The following is an 18,660-nucleotide window of genomic DNA, read 5'->3' as shown; positions in this document are numbered from 1 at the left end:
CTCTTGTAATTTGGAGTTTTGCCGATCACTATGTTCTTCTCCCGAACAAACACACCTGCACCGCGGGCTTCAGAAGAAGAAAACACTGCAGAGCGGAGTCAGGATGCAGCGGCTCAGTCTGAAGAGCAGTGAAATACACCTGAGTCACTATTTGTCCGACTGAACTTTGTATTTTTTCATAATAATTTTTAATTTTCTCCCGTTTAATCCAATCACTCGGGTCGCGGTGGGCGGTGCTAATCTCTGCAATTTGAAGCCTTCTGTTCACATCGATGATTAAAATTATTATTTGACAGCACAGTACAGAAGTTATTTGTTAAAAAAAAAGTTTCTAAAGTACTTTTATTTGTGAAACAAATGCTTGAGCCTGTAAAATGGTTTGTTCTTTCTTTTCAATGTATAATAGAGTATTTAATTGTACAATAATTGAAAAAAATAAATAAATAAAGGTTTCTACTTCACGGATTTTGCCTATCAAGGGTTCTTTTTGGAACGTAACCCCCGTGAAAAACAAGGGTATACTGTATGTATATATATATAAATGAAAGTAGACGCATCAATATTATTTATGTTTTTGAAAAATTACGATCGACCGATAGTAAAGCTCCCAAACGTCAATCTTGGCCTCATCACTCATTAAAACATGCTTCAATAAGCAAAGAGATGAGAGCTGAATCGTCCCTGGCTGATACCATTTGGACTTACTGTACAACACAACACAATGTACACCACCTCCTCGACGGGGATCAATAAAGGTTTATCTTATCAGAGGGTTTAGCGAGTCGACAAGTTCAGGCTTCTGAAATGAGAGCGCTCAGGCATACACACCTCATGCTGACTGAACGCCGGCTGTTCTGTCATTTCACGGATTTTAACTCAAGTCAAGAAAAACGGTTTAACGGCCCCAGAATTGTCTGACTGGTGACTTCACGCTGGTAACCAAACAAACATTTTGTTGGAAATTAATCTCATCTCATTGAAAGATTTTCTCATAATTGTGAGATTAAGATAACATGATCATATTATAGCGTTTCCCATAATTAAAAGATGTTAAAATCGTGATAAGATACTGAAGGAAACATGTGCCGTGGGGCTGAGAGGTTCAGGGAGGGCCAACAAACTAACCGACCTAATTTTAGTGAAGTGGGTGGGTTTGTCCCGTCATACAGGCTGCCGCCCACTGCTGTGATACAGCTCCCAGACTCCAATCAGCTAATAGAACCACTAGCTGCACGGCTAACTGGGCTAACTAGCTAACAGCAGCTAGCAGCTACAGCCAAAAACAGATAGAAAGAGATATTTTCTGTTCATTCGCATACAAATAATTAATAAAAGGTTCAGTGCGACGACGGAGAACATGAAGCGCAGGTTGTTTAACGATCGTCCATCAATCTTAACGAGGTAAATGTGCCAATTACTCCTAACTTCAGGTGATTCTGGTCTTTCCTGTATTTGACGTCAATGTGCAGAGATCTGCTCTCTAAAGAGGACAATAATCGTCGCGACCTCCGCTGACCGACACTCACTTTGGGGGTCGTTTCTATCTGATGGAGAAACACGGTGACCTTGAAATATCTGAAACAGTTTCCATGAGTTTTATTACACTTTCAGAAGGTTATTATGCTTTCTTCGCTCAGCTCACCCTCCACTGACCTCCCGTCTGCCTCATTTTCACTCTGTTCAATAAGAATCAATAAGTGCCACTGAATCAGTAAATGGAACAAGGACGACGTCGCACATTATTCTGATTTTATATCAGCAGCTGCGGTATAAATCCTGATTTTCTCGCCACTTTTGGCTGAACTTGTATGTAAAAGTGAGGCAGACGGAGGACAGACACACACAGCAGGTCCAGATTGAAGGCAGGGACGCCCTCTGCTCGCCGTCTGACCCCTACGCCAGGAAAAAAACCACGAAACAAAAGCTCACACACAACCTGTCTGTCTCACACACACACACACACACACACACACACACACACACACACACACACACACACACACAAACACAAACACACCATGAGTCATGCGTCATGTGCCAAGAGAGACGGTCGAACAACAGCAGCCACGCCCGCAGACAAAGACCCCAAACACACTCCAACACAATGACGTTCATGCTTCACGTCGGTGAGCTACTGACACACACGCTGAGACAGACTGAACACGAGTGTCAGTGTGCTTCATCCTTGAAAAGCTCGCAGTTCTGGACTCAGTTTGGGTGTCGTCGTTGGCTCAGCGGTCTAATGAAGTTTTAAACAAACAGGGATTCCTCTCTCCACAGCCTCCAGGGCCAGAAACCTGACGGCGGTCTGTCTGTGAGTCGGAGCTGTGTTCACATTCTTTAGGATTAACTCGACACGCGGACTTTAAACGCACCACAAACTGCGAGTCAAAGCACAAGCTGTTCGTCGTCAGGCGCGGAACAGAGCGAGCCATCGGTGCTTCTGTGATGTATTTGGAAGCAGATATGAGTTTTTATTTGTTGTATTTGTCAGCTATACCTCCTCCTGTGGCAAACGTAAGCTTGTTTGAAAAGGCTGTTTCCAGCTCCCTTTAAGCTCATGAACTCTTCTTCCAAACGGCAAAAACCACCTCGAGTTGAATGTAAAAACTGTTCATCGCAATCTTTTTGAATTTTCTCTCGCAACGCTTCAAAATGTGCATGAAAACAGGTTGACGGAGACACGGCTACTGATCACTCTGCCAACTACTTGACTGAAAAAAATATGAGAAACCGCTCCATCACATTTTCTTTCAAGTGTCTTGTTTCGTCGGAGCAAATGAAAACAGTGAAAAACGCCAATAATAACTTCACAGAATCCAAAGAGGCATCACCAGCTGACGTCCAAAACCCGCAAAGATTCATCTTACAGTGATATAAAACAGAGAGAAGCAGCAAAATGTCACATCACACAAGCTGGAAATGACTCTTTTTGGCATTTTTTGCGTGAAAATAACCAATTCCACAGTTTCTAAATCAGCTTATGGGCTGTTTCAGCACGTTTTCTCCTTTAAACTCAAGTGAAATTTTGAAGTTTTGTCTCTCTGTCTGCAGACGGTGTCGTTCTTGTGACCGTGACATGTGACGCCGGGTGAGAGACGTTTGAGGCCGGCACTGATGTCGGGTCACGCGCTCTGTTTATCACAGTTTGACAAAGCTAAGGATGCATTTTTCGGTTAAAACGTCCCCATAAAGCACATCCCACGCAACCGAGAGCTCGCCGTTGGACGGCTCCTGTTTCACGCACTCGGTGACCTTCGGTGGCAGATGCATCAGCGCGTCCCGTCTCTGCGGCCGAATGCTTCAGCTGCAGAGTGTGAAATCATGACGGCTTTGCAGACTTTCACCCAGCAGATACTTTGACATGTTAGAGTGGGAAAAACACAGGTGTAAATAACATTAATGATGGCTGAACTCCACGGAGCTGCTGCAGGTATTAACTAACAGATATCACCATGAAATCTCTTAAGTTGATTACTTACATTAAAAAAATTATTTAATTTGTATCAGAAGTTTTCAGTAATTTTTTTATAACTTCCAAGCAGAAGTCTAAACAAACTGGAACACAACTGGCCTGCTGGAGAGACTGTGAGAGACCATGGCAGACCAGACTCATGTCTTCTGGTCCTGCCCTCCCATCCAGATTTTCTGGAGGGAAGTGGCTAAAATTATCTCAAAGGTACATTGATGTATCATTTTCAACCCTTTATCTCGGAAATATTTCTTATGGACAGTTAAATAGAGCTGATAATTACCTTTTCAAGGTTCTGCAGACAAAATGTTGGCTCCAGAAAAACGCCCCCACCAGTGATATCTTTGTTAATATAGTAAAACAACTACATGTCCTGGAACAAATGACATACTCAATCTGACTTCAAAAAGATCTGGGTGAGAAACGATGGCAGAAATGGACTGTTTATTTGGCCAATGAGTGACTCTGTTGTAAATGTGACAATGTGTCTTAAATGTATGTGATGCACATAAAGGATAATTTATCCTTTGGAGGTATTGACTGTACCCCCGGACACTGACTGTTTGTTCAGTTGGTTTTTGCTTTTTGGAAAAAATGAAAATACTAACAAATAAAGAGTTTTAAAAAAAGTAATTTGATGTTTTTTTCATTATCCAATGAAAGATGCACTAATTTGCAGAGATTTTCAGCAGGGTCGTATTTTTTTGTTTCCAGTTGCTGACATATCAAACATAAAGAAATACGTTTGTGGCATGTTTTTAGGGAGAAATATGATATAAGTCAGGCTATAAATGATGTATGAATGAAGCCCTCAGAATGCAGACAGGAATAAACCTGCTTGGTTGGTGTGCAGCAGTGCAGGCTGGACTTAGTTCACCCCGTCTCCACCTGTGCAGCTAACGCCAGCTAGCAGCTGTCTGCAGGTATCAGGCTGATGCTGAATCAAACCCAGCAGGGGATGAACTGGTGTGAGGACTTTTCTGCTTTATCTCTGATGGAGCTGATTATTAGAATGAACGCCTGCTCTCCGCTTAGTTCAGTCATCTGGCGCTGACGGCCTGCAGCCGTGTGGGATAACCTGTTGGTTTGATTTCACTGTTTATCGCTGCAGGGATAGCGCGCAGTTAAAGTTGCTCCAGAGTTAGCCAGCAGCTAATTTGCATCTACTGTATCTGTTGAATATGCATAACAATGACAGGCTTGCAGGTGATGCACAGTTTTCCATTATTGATGATCAACTAGAGCCGCAACTAACAATTACTTTCATTATGTATTCTTCTGCAAACCTGTTTCTCAATGAGTCAGTTTATCTCCTGATGTATAAAATGTGAAGAACATTTAAAGACCTCGCTGGCGTCCTCAGATGCTTTGTTCTGTCAGACATTCAGTTCACAGTGATATAAAAGCAGCAAACCCTCACACTGAAGAAGCTTCGTCATATTTCAATCATGTTGGAGCGTTGCTGCATTTTGCAGAAAAAGAAATGATTAAAATTGTGATGTTTTTTTAACATCCAGCTTTAGTTGAAGCACACAGGTGAATTTAGGAGGTGGGAGACGAACCAAAGGAAAGACGACGCAGGTGAAATGCTGTAAAGAGGAAGAAAAAAAAACAAAACTGTGCTCAAGATCTGTGAAAAAGATAAATGAGCAATTCTGTCAAAAGAGATAATGAGTGCTAAAACTATGCAAATGCCAAAACTATCTGCATAAGTCCTTTTCAAACACCGGCTTTTAAATGTGTGAATGACTGTGTGTGTGTGTGTGTGTGTGTGTGTGTGTGTGTAGGCTTATTTGTGTAGGATTTTAAGCAATTAGGACAGGAAACAGAGGCGCTGTTGCTTTGGCTTCCCTGTGGAATTTAACTATGCACCGTCAACACACACACACACACACACACACACACACACACACACACACACACACACACACACACACACAGAGCGAATTCCCACACTGACCGACAACACGGTCTCAGCTGTGAAACATCAAGTACACACACACACACACACACACAAATACACACACTTAAACACACTCCCTCAACTTCCTCTTGACCCATTTCCCAAACACAACAGACCACCTCTCTGTTTTCATCTCTTCATCCCTCCATCGCTCTCCCTCTCTCTCCTCCTCATCTGCTCAAAGCAGAGCAGACCACTTCTGCTTAGTGTCACCAGATCAGACACACACACACACGCACACACACACACAGAGTTAATCAGTTTGTTTATGAGGCCAAAGGCATGCAGGGTAAAATCCTGTCTTTATGTAAGGCTGCTGCAGTGTTTCGGGGTTCAGGGGGGGTAATGACTCCACTGTAAGTCTGATAATTGACAGATATTCTGCCTTTCATTTGAATTTGCTTTGATTAATTAGGAGTTTATTGAAGAACTGACGGTTTAACAGACGCTAATCGTGTGTTTGCATCGGCGTCCTTATGCACGAGGTTGTTAGTAGAAGCAAGGGTGTAGTTTCCACTGGGGATGGGAAGTCTCTCTGAACTGCATCCTCTTACTGCCCCGCCGCCATAATCCAGATAAGAGACGAGAGGAGTTGATAAAAACGTTGATCTGGTCATCTGAGTCGCCCTCGGTTATTACTGAGCGCTCAACGCAACTCAAACCAATGCCAGCTGAGCTGCCCTACTTTATTGGTGGAGGTTGTTGGGGCTGAGAGGACTACCTGCAGACACGACTCAGGGCTTAAAAAAGTTGGAAATACAACATTATTTATTAGAAAGAATCAGATAAAGGAAAGTAAAACTGAATTTAAGGCTTCGTGCATTAACAAGCATCGCACAGCAGCAACTTCACACACTGTGGCGGCAGCAGTAGGAATCTGTAAGACCCACTTGAAGGTCTGAGGATTGAGGGGGAGATGAAATGAGGAATACGAGGACGAGAAAGAGGAGGTGGAAAGCAAGGAATGAGGGGAGAGGAGAGATAAAAGGTGGGGAGTTAACCCGAGCCGCAGCCGTTTGTTTGACAGTCTGACAGGAAATGTTGAATCTGGCTCTATCAGTGTGCTCTGATCAAGGCCGCCGAGACGGACCCGCTCCGAAATGAAGTGGAAAACTAAACGGATCCATGTTGGCTGAAGAATTCCTTCGTTTGGAGAGACGTGTTTGCAAAGAAGGAAATGAGAAAAAGACGGAGGGCAGATGAATCTCCGACCAAAAACCAATATGTGAGCGCATTAAAGACGTAGAATCGCCTCCTCGAGACTCCACCGGTCACTCAGGTTGCATTTACATGCACGTCTGTCCAGGCTCAGATAAAACCTGCAGTGAAGGAGTTTAATTAAAGGCGTTCAGTGTTTGTTGGTGAAATGGAAGTTCTCACTATGTTAACATGTATGAGTCCAGTGAATAATGTCCAGAGATAAAACATGCCGTCTTCACTTAGAGAATATTTGTCCAGAGGAGTCCACAGGACTGACGGAGAGCTTCATCACATCACAGTCACCTGAAGATCAACATCAGCACAACCAATCAGCTCGCGGTGACTGCGATGCTTCAAATATGGCCGCTGCTGCAGAGAAGCTGCAAACTGTAAAATATGGATGTAAAATGTCATCACTTCATCATCTTATCCTCGTCTGAATTCTTGAGTTATGGTCAAAAACGTGTTGTGTGAGGTGACAGCGACCTTTGACCTCTGAACACCAAAATCGAATCAGTTCATCTTTAAGTGCAAGTTTGTGCAGAATTTAAATCTGAGATATCATGCTCACAAGAATGGGATGGACATATGTGCGTACGTATGTAAGGTCAACCTGAAAACATAAAGACCTAAAAAGGCCTAAAAATCTTCCTCGCTCCTCTTCCTGGTCTTTACCTCCCTCCCCGGCCTCCATATCTCACCTCCTTCCACTCCCATGTCTCTCCCTGTGAAAACTCATTTCTGAGGATTTATAAAATGACATTACCTCGCAACAAGTCTGGTGATGCTCCTTTATTTCCCCGGAGAAGGTTGACCGAACGCCCGCCAGCTTCACCTTCGCTTAATTCCACCCATCCATAACCGAGAGACGCCAAAAACAACCACAGTCCACCGTCCTGTTGTCCACTTGGACTCAACGGAAGTATTTGACACAGATGAGAGAGATCTGTTCATTTTCCTGGCTACGGATTCAAATATAATATTAACTAATCACTTAAATATTTACTTTATAGAACATCAAAAAAGCCTTGTACATGTCTTTAAAAGTGTACATTTATACTAATAATTTCTTCTTATTGTTCTTATTTAATAGTTTTAATCAGAAGTGCAGTAAATCCTTCATTTAACAAGCAAACGTGTGACATGTTTGAGTCTGTCTTTACATAACTGTCCTAAGACTTTGGAGGACGGCCACGTGATGTGATTAACACAGAGAGCCGAAGCCTCAAATTAACTTCACATGAACTTTTGAATTCATTCTGGGACAAAACGAGGACTGTGGATTTTGTCCTCCAGCACTTCGAGACGTGAAGTTTCAGCGAACGGGAAGAATTATGACAGCAAGCAAACATATTTCAGAGAAAAACTGGACCAATCCTGTTAGAGCCGCTCACACCAGCTTTTAAAATGGCTAATTCAACTCTGATGAGGTTAAACACACAAATCTAAACTGCTAGCCGGCAGCAAACCACTTAAACAGGGCTGGTCTTTGAGTCCACAACACAGGACGCTATCGTAGCTTTTAGCCTGCGCTGAACAACAACGCTTTATTAAACCTGTCAGAGTATAAACTGCTCCAATAACAGACACACGTATACAGTCTTTAAATAAACTGAGCTAGCACGCTTGCTAACTAAAGCTAGCTGGTAACACCACTTATTTGAGAGTTAGCAAGCTAGCTAAGCAGGCTGTTTTTTCCCACTTCGATAATTCTTTATTGAATTAAATGATGAACAATCCAGAAAGGAGAATGTCAGAGGAGAGTAAAGAGGCCGACAGAGTAGAAACAGGTTCAGAGAGCTACCGTGACTAGCATGCTCTCAGCTAGCATGCTCTCAGCTAGCATGCTCTCAGCTAGCATGCTCTCAGCCAGCATTCTCTCAGCCAGCATTCTCTCAGCTAGCATGCTCTCAGCTCGCTAACATGTGAGCCTTGAGCTCACCAGCTCTAGTATTATTATTGTTATTATTTTATAATAATACTATATATTATATTTTATTACACAGCATTATTAGCTATTTTGCTAAGAAACATGAATAACATTTCTGTGCCACTTCCTGGTGTGACTGGAGGCTTTTCAGCCATCGATTATCAAAACTGAGGATTCCTAATCAACCAATCGATTGTTTCACCACATGATTCAGTCCAAAAACCATGTGAAACCAAATTAATCTGAATGTTTTCCCCATGTGGCAGATTTTATCATTTATTGAACAAAACATTAAAAAGCAAACAGAAGTTTGAAACTACAGTAATTCACCAGTGTGATGCAGAAACACATGGCCTGCTGTCATCTAAGCGCAGCTTTGGCAGCTTTCCCGCCAACTGAACAATAATATTTTTGAGAAAATGCTAAAAACTTTCAGCGAAATCCCCAAAATACCTCCATCATCCTTTAAAAACTGGTGTTGCAGAGCAGCGATGGACGGCTGGATCAGCTGGAGCAACATCTGGTTCGGCTCAACGTGACCGACATTCCTCAGGGAAGAGGGAGTCGGAGAGGAGGAGGCTGCACGGTAACGAACCGGACTCTTACACCAACAAAAACCCTCTCCCAGCAGGCATCCCTGCAGATCGCGAGCATGAGGTGTCGACCGTGTAAACAATGCTGATGCAACCAAAGGGAGCTGGGCTGAGGCTGGCCTCCACGGGAAGTTATGACTTTTCCATAGCGGTCCGTTACTTAGTCAGAGGGCTTCAGTGACTTCAGTGAATAAAAATGTTCTTTCCTGGTTTATTACTGAAGTTTGTCAATGTGTCAAACAAGTTAAAATTTCTCCCAGTATGACTTCAGAGAATTTTCCAAATTTCCTTTTGTCTCTTTGGGTCCAAGTGAAAATCTCAAATGACAAAAGCCCTGGAGAGAAGAACTTACAATTCTACCCTCAGCCGCCCCACGCACAGCTGCCCCACGCTCAGCCGCCCCGCGCACAGCTGCAAGCATTAATCAATCATCAACTATTTTGATAATTGATTAATTTTTTTTTTTTTTAAAGGAAAACAGTCAAAATTCTCTAATGCAGCTTCTTAACCCTATAATGCCCGAACCAAGAAATAATGGACAGAACAATCTATTTTTCTCAATTTGAAGACTTTATTTGGCCCTTTAACTTTTATTTTTATAAAAAAAATTGCAAATATGTTTTTTTGTTTGTATCGTTTTGAGCAAAGTTTTTACCAAAACGTTTCAGAAATGCATGTATCAAATATGCATTATAGGGTTAAATGTGAATATTTCTGGTTTCTTCACTCCTCTATGACAGTTAGCTGAATATATTTGACATTTGAGGGCGTCACCTCAACACTTTTCATCATTTTCTGACATTTTATAGACAGAGCAACTAATCGATTGATCAAGAAAACAATCGACGGATTAATCGACAATGAAAATAATGGTTAGTTGCAGCCACAGCAAAAAAAAAAATGTCAATCTGAAGCTGCACTTCAGATTGACCTCATTCACTTCAATGAGGCGGAGGAGCCAAAGTCGAGGATCCGGCAAAAGACACACCGAGTCATCCAGCGCCGTGTTGGAATTGTAAAACCCTGTTTCACAGTCCGATTATCTTAAAACTCATGGAAGCTGCATTCAGCTGGATTTTCCTCGATGGTATTTAACGTTCTCACCTGTACCTGACGATCCTGCTTCAGTGTTTCCCAGCCTCACCTGTCCTCAGCTGTGGTAGCCAAGCATAGCCGAATGCTAACATTAGCAGGTTAAAAAGAACTGACCAATCGCAAGTAAGCACAGGCTGTGACACCCTCGTCCTCCTCCTGCTCTGGATGGTGTTGTCTTCACTGAACCCAAAGACCTAAAGCTAAATCTGGTCAACTGCAACACATCCCAGTCAGTTTAAACTGCAGTGGCTGGATTAACAGACATTCAGCAATGATTTTCAGTGATTTTCAGTGTTATTATTTTCTAGATGAATCATTTGGGCTATCAAATGTCAGAAAATCATCATGTTTTATCTAACAAACACAGATGATCAATTTACTCTGATATCAAACAGAGAAAAGCAACAACTCGTCATATTCAAGGAGCCGGAGCCAGATAACGTTTAGCCTTCCCTCTTGATAAATGACTTAAATATTAAATCAATTATCTAAACAGCTGCCAATTAATTTTCTGTCGACTAGTCGATCATCTGAATAATTGATGAGCTCTGGGTGTTGCCTTCCATTCACTGAAAGTCTGACAGGGTAATCCCACGGTGGGATTTCAACACGATCCGTCTCCTCAAATCTTCTGAGAAAATCTTGATCTCCTCACACATTGATTATTGTTTCACTAGCTGGACACTGGCATGTTCAACCGCACTTAAACCAATAGAATCCCTTTATAAAAAAGCTTTAAAGACACTGGACAAAAATCTTACTCGTATCACATCTGTATTATCCTTAAAAAGTATAGTTTTCATAGTTTTAAGGTCTTTAAATTTGCCTGCGCTATATACAAAAGTCTTCACGGTCTTGCCCCCCCACCTCTGAATGAATTTATAAAAAACAGGACTGTCAGGGGTATGACCACCAGGGCCTGCGACAGAGGAGACGTAGAGATCCCTTCCAGACGCACCACATTTGGTAGAAATGTGTTGTCTGTCCTGGGGGGGGGGGCTTCTGGAACAGTCTTCCCACCACAGTAAGGGAAGGTCTTACATACAGTATACCCTTGTTTTTCACGGGGGTTACGTTCCAAAAAGAACCCGTGATAGGCAAAATCCGTGAAGTAGAAACCTTTATTTTTTTTTTTACAATTATTGTACAATTAAATACTCTATTATACATTGAAAAGAAAGAACAAACCATTTTACAGGCTCAAGCATTTGTTTCACAAATTAAAGTACTTTAGAAACGTTTTTTTTTTAACAAATAACTTCTGTACTGTGCTGTCAAATAATAATTTTAATCATCAGTGTGAACAGAAGGCTTCAAATTGAGGAGATTAGCACCGCCCACTGCGACCCGAGTGATTGGATTAAACGGGAGAAAATTAAAAATGATTATGAAAAAAATACAAAGTTCAGTCGGACAAATAGTGACTCAGGTGTATTTCACTGCTCTTCAGACTGAGCCGCTGCATCCTGACTCCGCCCTGCAGTGTTTTCTTCTTCTGAAGCCCGCGGTGCAGGTGTGTTTGTTCGGGAGAAGAACATAGTGATAGGCAAAACTCGAAATTACAAGAGAATTTGCACGAACGTAATGTAAATTTGGGGAGCTGTTTTACGTACGTGTACATATTAAACTGCAACGTTATTGACGCACAGGTAGAGAAGAAGCGGAGGGACTTTTTAGCCAATCAGAATGCAGAACACAATGCACGACGCAAATCCGTGAAGTAGCGAAACCGTGAAAAGTAAACCGCGTTATAGCGAGGGATCACTGTATTTCTCTTTTAAAGGAAAGCTTAAAGACTGGGTAAAGGATGCCCAGAAGTGTGTCCATTAAGTAGACTGAGACCACTGGATCTGGTTAAGTTGGACTGTATTAAATTCAGAGGCTTGTGAATGTAATTTTGAAATGTGTATTTTTTAATTGTATTTTTATGTAATGTGTACTTCCATGTTGTTTTATTAGGCAATCAACATTCTGCCCAAGGACTACAGTTGAAAATTAGCTAATCAGCTATAAACTGGCACAGCAATGCTCATCAATGTGCACTGTCCTTAATAAATAAATAAAATAAAAATAAAAAAATAAAATATCCATGATCGAAATTCTTCTGACACGAATCTGCTCAGTTACAACTTAACCACCGTTTGGCTTTGAAAAGTAGCCGTGAAATCGACTAATTACAGCAGCATGAATCCCGTTAAAATCCACAAAGCCACAGGGGCCACAGGGGCCACAGGGGCCACAGGGGCCACAGGGCAAAATCTCATCCCGAACAGCTGCTTCAGGTTGCTCTCGCTTCTACTTTTAGGAGTAAATGCAATCCATCAGACCCAGGTCTCTCCTCGGAGCTTAATCGCGCAGAAATGCAATATAAGGAATAATATTCAGAACATACAATCGAACGGCAGTCAGAGGACGAGGCTCTGACCCAAAGCGGCGGCGGCGGCGGCGGCGGCGGCGGCAGTGAAAATCACAACTTCTCTCTCTCTGCAATAGCAAATGAAATGCCAAGCCCGGCTAAGGACATAATGAAAAAGCTATTATCAGCGTGAGCTTTCATCAGCGCCGCATTCAGCCATGTTCAATACAAACCGATTCTCTCATCTCATGCTGTACCCATCTGAACGCTGGATAGAATAAAGGAGGCGAGATAAGAGAGATCGCTCTTTTTTCCTCGCCCCGTCGAAGAAGTGCATCAGCACATTTACAGAGTTTTCATGAAGCCACACACACGGACGCGCTCGCCGTCACAAAGGCCGACACAATCGGCCTCTCATTGTCCGAATCTGACCAAATCATTAGCGCGCTTTCCTGCGGCCAGGTCCACTTCCTGCTTTGTTCTGTCTAATCCTTCATTTATTCATTCTTCTGTAAGTCTTCTTCCTTCTGTCTCCACCAGCGTTTCTGTCTCTGAATTCAAATACAGCCGCTTCATACAATATTCAATGAAATATTGAATTATATATATATCATAATGCAATATTCAAACTATATCCAGCATAAATAAAGATCCAATGAGGAGGGGCTAAAGTCTGTCAAGTGTGAACTGCATCAAACTGTGAAAGATTCTGAGCGTCGACAGCTATGAGGTGACTCTCAGTGGCTTAAACATGTCGTAAAAACAATCAGAGGCTGATATCATGAATGTACATTTATTTATAATCCATATAATTCATAGCTTTGGCCAACTTTCCTATCACAGGTGTCCAGGCTGCGACCTATCATACCTCCGCTGGTAGAAAATGCTGTTTTTAAAGTATTTATGGTGAACAATAAATACTTTTGCCGGGTTAATGTTCAGCAATGTGGAGTCTCGTATGGTGGAGTCTGTAAACACGTTCTACTAACAAATCAAATGCAGCAAAAATAAATATTATTGGTTAGTTGGTCTTCAAATGTTGTTATATAATGGTCAGACTGGCTACGGTGGCTAGGCTAACGATAGCCATGCTAGCTAATTGCACATATTACACCGCAGAACAGACGAGAGGAAACTGGACATTCCTTCATTAACAGCATCATGCTGTGCTACAAAAAAAACTGATTAGTTTTTTTATGATTTGGTGATTTTTGGGGGGTGTTTGGTATATAATAATACATTTTTTGGTTTATTTAAAGTGACACTGTCCTGATATCCAGTGAAGCTTAAGTGTCATTTTCAGTTTATTTGTTTAGCATTTTATTTATTTATTTGTTGCTGCTTTAGCTGAGAGTTTATTTATTTGGGCTTCTTGTATGAAACTTAAATAATCATGTTTTGAGGCCCAGTATAAGCTGCTGTCTCATCTGTCTGACATAACATGTAAGATGCATGAAACAGGACTTTAATTAACCATCATTTCAATGTTGTGCATTCTAGAAAATGAGTGGAAAAAGCTCGTCACATCCTCAAATGCTACGCCTTAATCCTCACAACTGCATTCGGCCTTGAAAATTCCTTAAAGAAGGAAGCTGAGAGGATCCTGGGGAAGAACACAGCTGATGGTTTGGAGTCAAGTCTTCCTCTGAATGTGAAATACGTGCAGTAATTCTGCAGGACCAAAGACTCCATCAATAACAGATCACATGTTCACAACGTCGACCCAAAGCTGCTCAATCTGCATCTGAGCCTTGAGAAAGGAGCTTTTTCTGGAGCAGGAAGGGAACGCTTACATTTGTTGACAATAATACCGACAGTCCCTGTCTTCTCTGGTGTGTGTGTGTGCGTGTGTGTGTGTGTGTGTGTGTGTGTGTAGTTCACATTTTCGAGCCAGCCTTCACAGCTGCAGTTCCCCTCTGAGACACACAAACACCCACTCAGAAATGAGGATGCAAACACACTGAACTCCCCTCTACAAAACAAACCAGAGTTTTCCTGTACACCTCCCAGAGGAGAGTGTGTGTGTGTGTGTGTGTGTGCATGTGTGACTCAAGAAGATTCAAGTGCTTTAAAACTAGTAAAAAAAAAAAAAAAGTAAAGAAACTGGATATGAGGATATATACAACGAGCTCTATTTAAATGGGCTGTTAGCAGGAAGCAGGACTGCAACTAATTATTATTTTAACTGTTTATCTGCTTATTTAAAGCTTTTCAAGTAATTGTTTAGTCTGTGAAATGTCAGAAATACACAAACAATAACAAATGTCCGATAAAAAACAACCACTGATCAATATTTCATCGTTATTTGGTCTGATCTGCTTTGTCTTGACCTTGTTTTTCCAGAGCTTTCAGCCACAAGATGAGGCTGAAAGCTCTGGAAGGATTCCTCCAACTGGACCCTGCGCAAGAAAATGTGCAAAAAATGAATGCAGAGGGGACATTCACCGCAATAAAGTAAATACAGGATTTAACCAACTAAACTATTGACTTTTACTTTGCTTATAGTTTTCTGTCAGACCCTCTTTGTTCTGCTGCTCCTCTCTGTTGTCTTTTCTCAGTTCTGCTGACTTTCTATCAGCCATAACCTGATTCATCCCTGCTTCACACCTACGCTTCTTTCATTCACAGAAACATGCAAAAACCCCACATCTCAGCTTTGTTTCTAAACCAGTGTTCACTTAAAAAGACTCATTCATCATCACTAAATGCCATTCAGATCAATGCTTAACTGCTACATCTAGTCCTTTTTACTGCTTCTTCCTAACAAAACAAATTCCTTGGTTAAAAGCAGAGGAGGGTGACTGATATAGCAAAGTGTCATCTGCATAGAAGAGGAAGTTGACACATCACGTCTACAAACAATAAATTAAAATACACTGAATAAACATATATCAGTTAAAAGTTAAACAGAATATTAAAGTTGAGCTCTTTGCCTTTCAGCTTTAGGGTTTTTAAATGCAAACAGTGTAATAAGTCCAAGTCAAAAAGTTAACTGAAAAAATTGAGTAGATCTTAATTCTAGGTCTGTGATTTGAGCTACATATTGTTTGAGTTTTTCAGCTTCACTACCAAGACAACACTTTCATTGATACCTTCCATCAAGAATTACAAACCTGTTTCCTCTACTTTCATTGTACAAAAGAAGCCAAAGTTTAAGGTCGTCCAGACACAAGAAGGTGTTTGTGTGAAATAAAACCAGAGTCAGTCATTTCCAATCAAGCTGTGTTTACAGACAGTGTTCCTGAGTCCAGGTGTTAATCTCTTTATCCAATCACGTGTTCACAAAGTGTTGACCCTCGCTCCATCCTCGCTGTGAACCACTGAGCCTTTCAATCATGATGCTATCACCTGTTCCCAATCCACCTGTTTACCTGTGGAATGATCCAAACAGGTGTTTTTGGAGCGTTCCACATCTTTCCCAGTCTTTTGTTGCTCCTGTCCCAACTCGTTTGAAACGTGTTGCTGCATCATAACAAGTATACAATCATTCAATATTAAATATATATTTTTTGTACTGTTTCCAGTTGACTTCATGTCAAAAAGGTTTTGCAGTTTATCACATTTTGTTTTATTGAGGTTTTACACGGCATCCCAGCATCAGGGCTGTAATAAGAACTTCTCATTGAAATTCAATCTAAATCTGGTTTAAATGAGGAACTATCTAATTGGAGAAGTAAGTAAATGAGATTACAGATCGAAGCAGGAATCCAGTGCCTGTTTTTGGTGCCTGACTTGAAAGTACTGAGGCTTGATTTTCAGTCCAGTCACAGACGAGGCAACAACAGGAGCTCCTCCAGTTCAAAGCAAACCAGCTGAGTGGAGGCTTTACAGTTCAGATAGTTTACAGTGACTGTAGGAAACAGCAGACATGATAACTTTGAATAAACACAGCTAAATATTAATAGCCAGCCTGCCATTGTACTGAAGACGGTTTGTGATAAACATCAGCACAGTTCCATAAATGTTTTATTATGACAGCTGAACTGCTTCCTGTATCAGTGGTACTATCAGACTTGGCTTCCTGTGTGCTCTTTATCACCCTGACAGCTTCCCATGTGTTCACACACACACACACACACGCACGCACGCACTGGAGAATAATGTGCGTTTGTGTGTGTGTGTGTGTGTGTGTGTGTGTTTTAAGGCCAAATAATTAGCTAACAGCTCTGCAACACTATGTGTTGACACAGCAACTCCAGTTTAATGAACTGGTTTTATGAGAATTTTATGTGACATCGCCTATAGAAGGGAAAGCAGGAACCCTTTGTCTGAGTGGAGGAATTTATGAATAAAACAACATGCGGCGTTACCCGCCTCATGAGGCTGTAACACTCATTACACAACAGAAAACTCCCTGGAAAAAGTTGTCGACATCTTCCTCAAACACGAGCGGAAAGTCAGAAAGGGTCAATCCTCCATCTGCACTGGTTCCCAGTCCTCAGACCCAGGACCAGTACCTGGCCAAGCCACCAACAGGATACTGATTTATAGCTCGAGTAGATCGTCATTAACCAAGGTAATGAGTCCATTATCACCCAGTAACTGCAGCTGCTCATGTGTTTATATGACTGCAACATAAAAAAGCAAAAGCTGGAGGTCTGAGAGGAGGGAGGTGATGCAATCAGCCTAATTTATGTTATACACAAACATCTGACTTCAATTATTTGGAAATTTGCTAACATTTAGCATATTAGCACAGAACAAGAGGTTTAGAGGCTGGAGCTGCAGCGTCGGACGAGTGGAAACTTTGACCTGGTGGTGGCGCTGGACCTGAACTCAGAACTTCAACAGCCAAAAAAATAATAATCTTCAAAAGTGAAAAGCTTCAATAAATTGAGGAAAAATTCAACAGAAAAACATCAGAGTGCATGTTGGCCAGTGAGTAACAATGAACAGCAGTTCAGCATGTTTGAGGTCAGAGCAGAGTCACCTCTTTACAGTTTGAACATCAGCACATATCTGAGTCCCAAAAAACAAAGACATCACCTGGAGCTTCAGCAAATTAAATCAACAAAATAACTGGAATAATCAGCCTAAACCAGGCAGCAATGAGCAGCTGACTGACAGCAGATCATCTGTCGGACGTTATTTGAACCGTAGATCAGACACACGTGAAGAGCAGACAGGTGAAGTCTTGCGTGTTGCTCACCTGTTCAGTGATCAGGCCTGTTCAACTCTGATGACATGGACCACCTCGCTCTCCCTCCTACACAAAACACACAGGAGACAGCTCTTATTCAGCAGTTCGGTTACGTTTGGTTTCATTCCGACATTATTCGTTTAAATTGAGAACTCCATCAGACTTTATTCAAACTTCCTGCTAACATTCATCAGTGGTGTTAACATTCAAACTTTATTAACACTGATGCAAAACGTTTGAGCTTTAAAAGCATCAATGGATGAAACTATTTTTGGTTTATATCTGAGCTTTATAAAAATCCTCCCGTTCCATCAGCCCGAGCGGTCAGCTAGAGTTAAACATGCAAATTAACCAAATTGAAGCCACGAGGTACAAACTGCCATTTGAAAGAAGGTTAATTATGCAGAGAAACAGCTAAAATCTGAGGAGACGGGAACGGCGAGGAAGTCGACTTCAGAGGCGGTGACACCCACACATTATCTCCGCTAAAAGAGTCGGACGGGGGTGTCTGACAAAGTAGGACACACACACGCTCACACACACACACACACAGATGGTAATTACACTTAATGGAGGCAGCACTCAGCCTCCGACTTTTTCTATGACTCAGCCTAATCAGACTTCAGTGGTCCATGTAACCTGGACCGAACTAATCAACCACCTACACCACCAATCATCCGTGAGTCAGAGGACTTCACTCCACAGTCGGCAGGATGATCAACCTGAGATTAACGCTCTTTAATGACTTCACAGCTACCACTCAATGAGTCGATTTTATGCCATCTGATCCTGAAGTTCTCCCCCAGGAAGGATCAATTACCATCAAGCCTCGCAGGAGGGCGTGTTGAACGGGGTCGTCCACTATACTCATACATTAATGTCACATATCGGTGCGTTCACTTGCATCGTCA

The 18,660-nt window shown here is 41.8% G+C and overlaps 1 protein-coding gene across 3 annotated transcripts in view; it reads right to left on the bottom strand.

The window, feature by feature from the left end:
- plxnb2a.1 (plexin b2a, tandem duplicate 1) overlaps positions 1 to 18,660 on the bottom strand; it is a 164,991-nt gene that overhangs the window by 96,007 nt on the left and 50,324 nt on the right. For 2 of the 3 annotated variants that reach the window (XM_041963494.1, XM_041963495.1), the window contains one exon: positions 17,759 to 17,815. The exons of the other annotated variant lie outside the window; for it this stretch is intronic. The gene's annotated coding sequence lies outside the window, so the exon portion shown is untranslated. The remainder of the gene's footprint in view (positions 1 to 17,758; positions 17,816 to 18,660) is intronic. 3 annotated transcript variants of the gene reach the window in all.

The sequence above is a fragment of the Chelmon rostratus genome, chromosome 22, assembly GCF_017976325.1.
Source record: "Chelmon rostratus isolate fCheRos1 chromosome 22, fCheRos1.pri, whole genome shotgun sequence".
Classification (NCBI taxonomy): Eukaryota; Metazoa; Chordata; class Actinopteri; order Chaetodontiformes; family Chaetodontidae; genus Chelmon; species Chelmon rostratus.
This window is presented reverse-complemented; position numbering and strand designations above follow the sequence as displayed.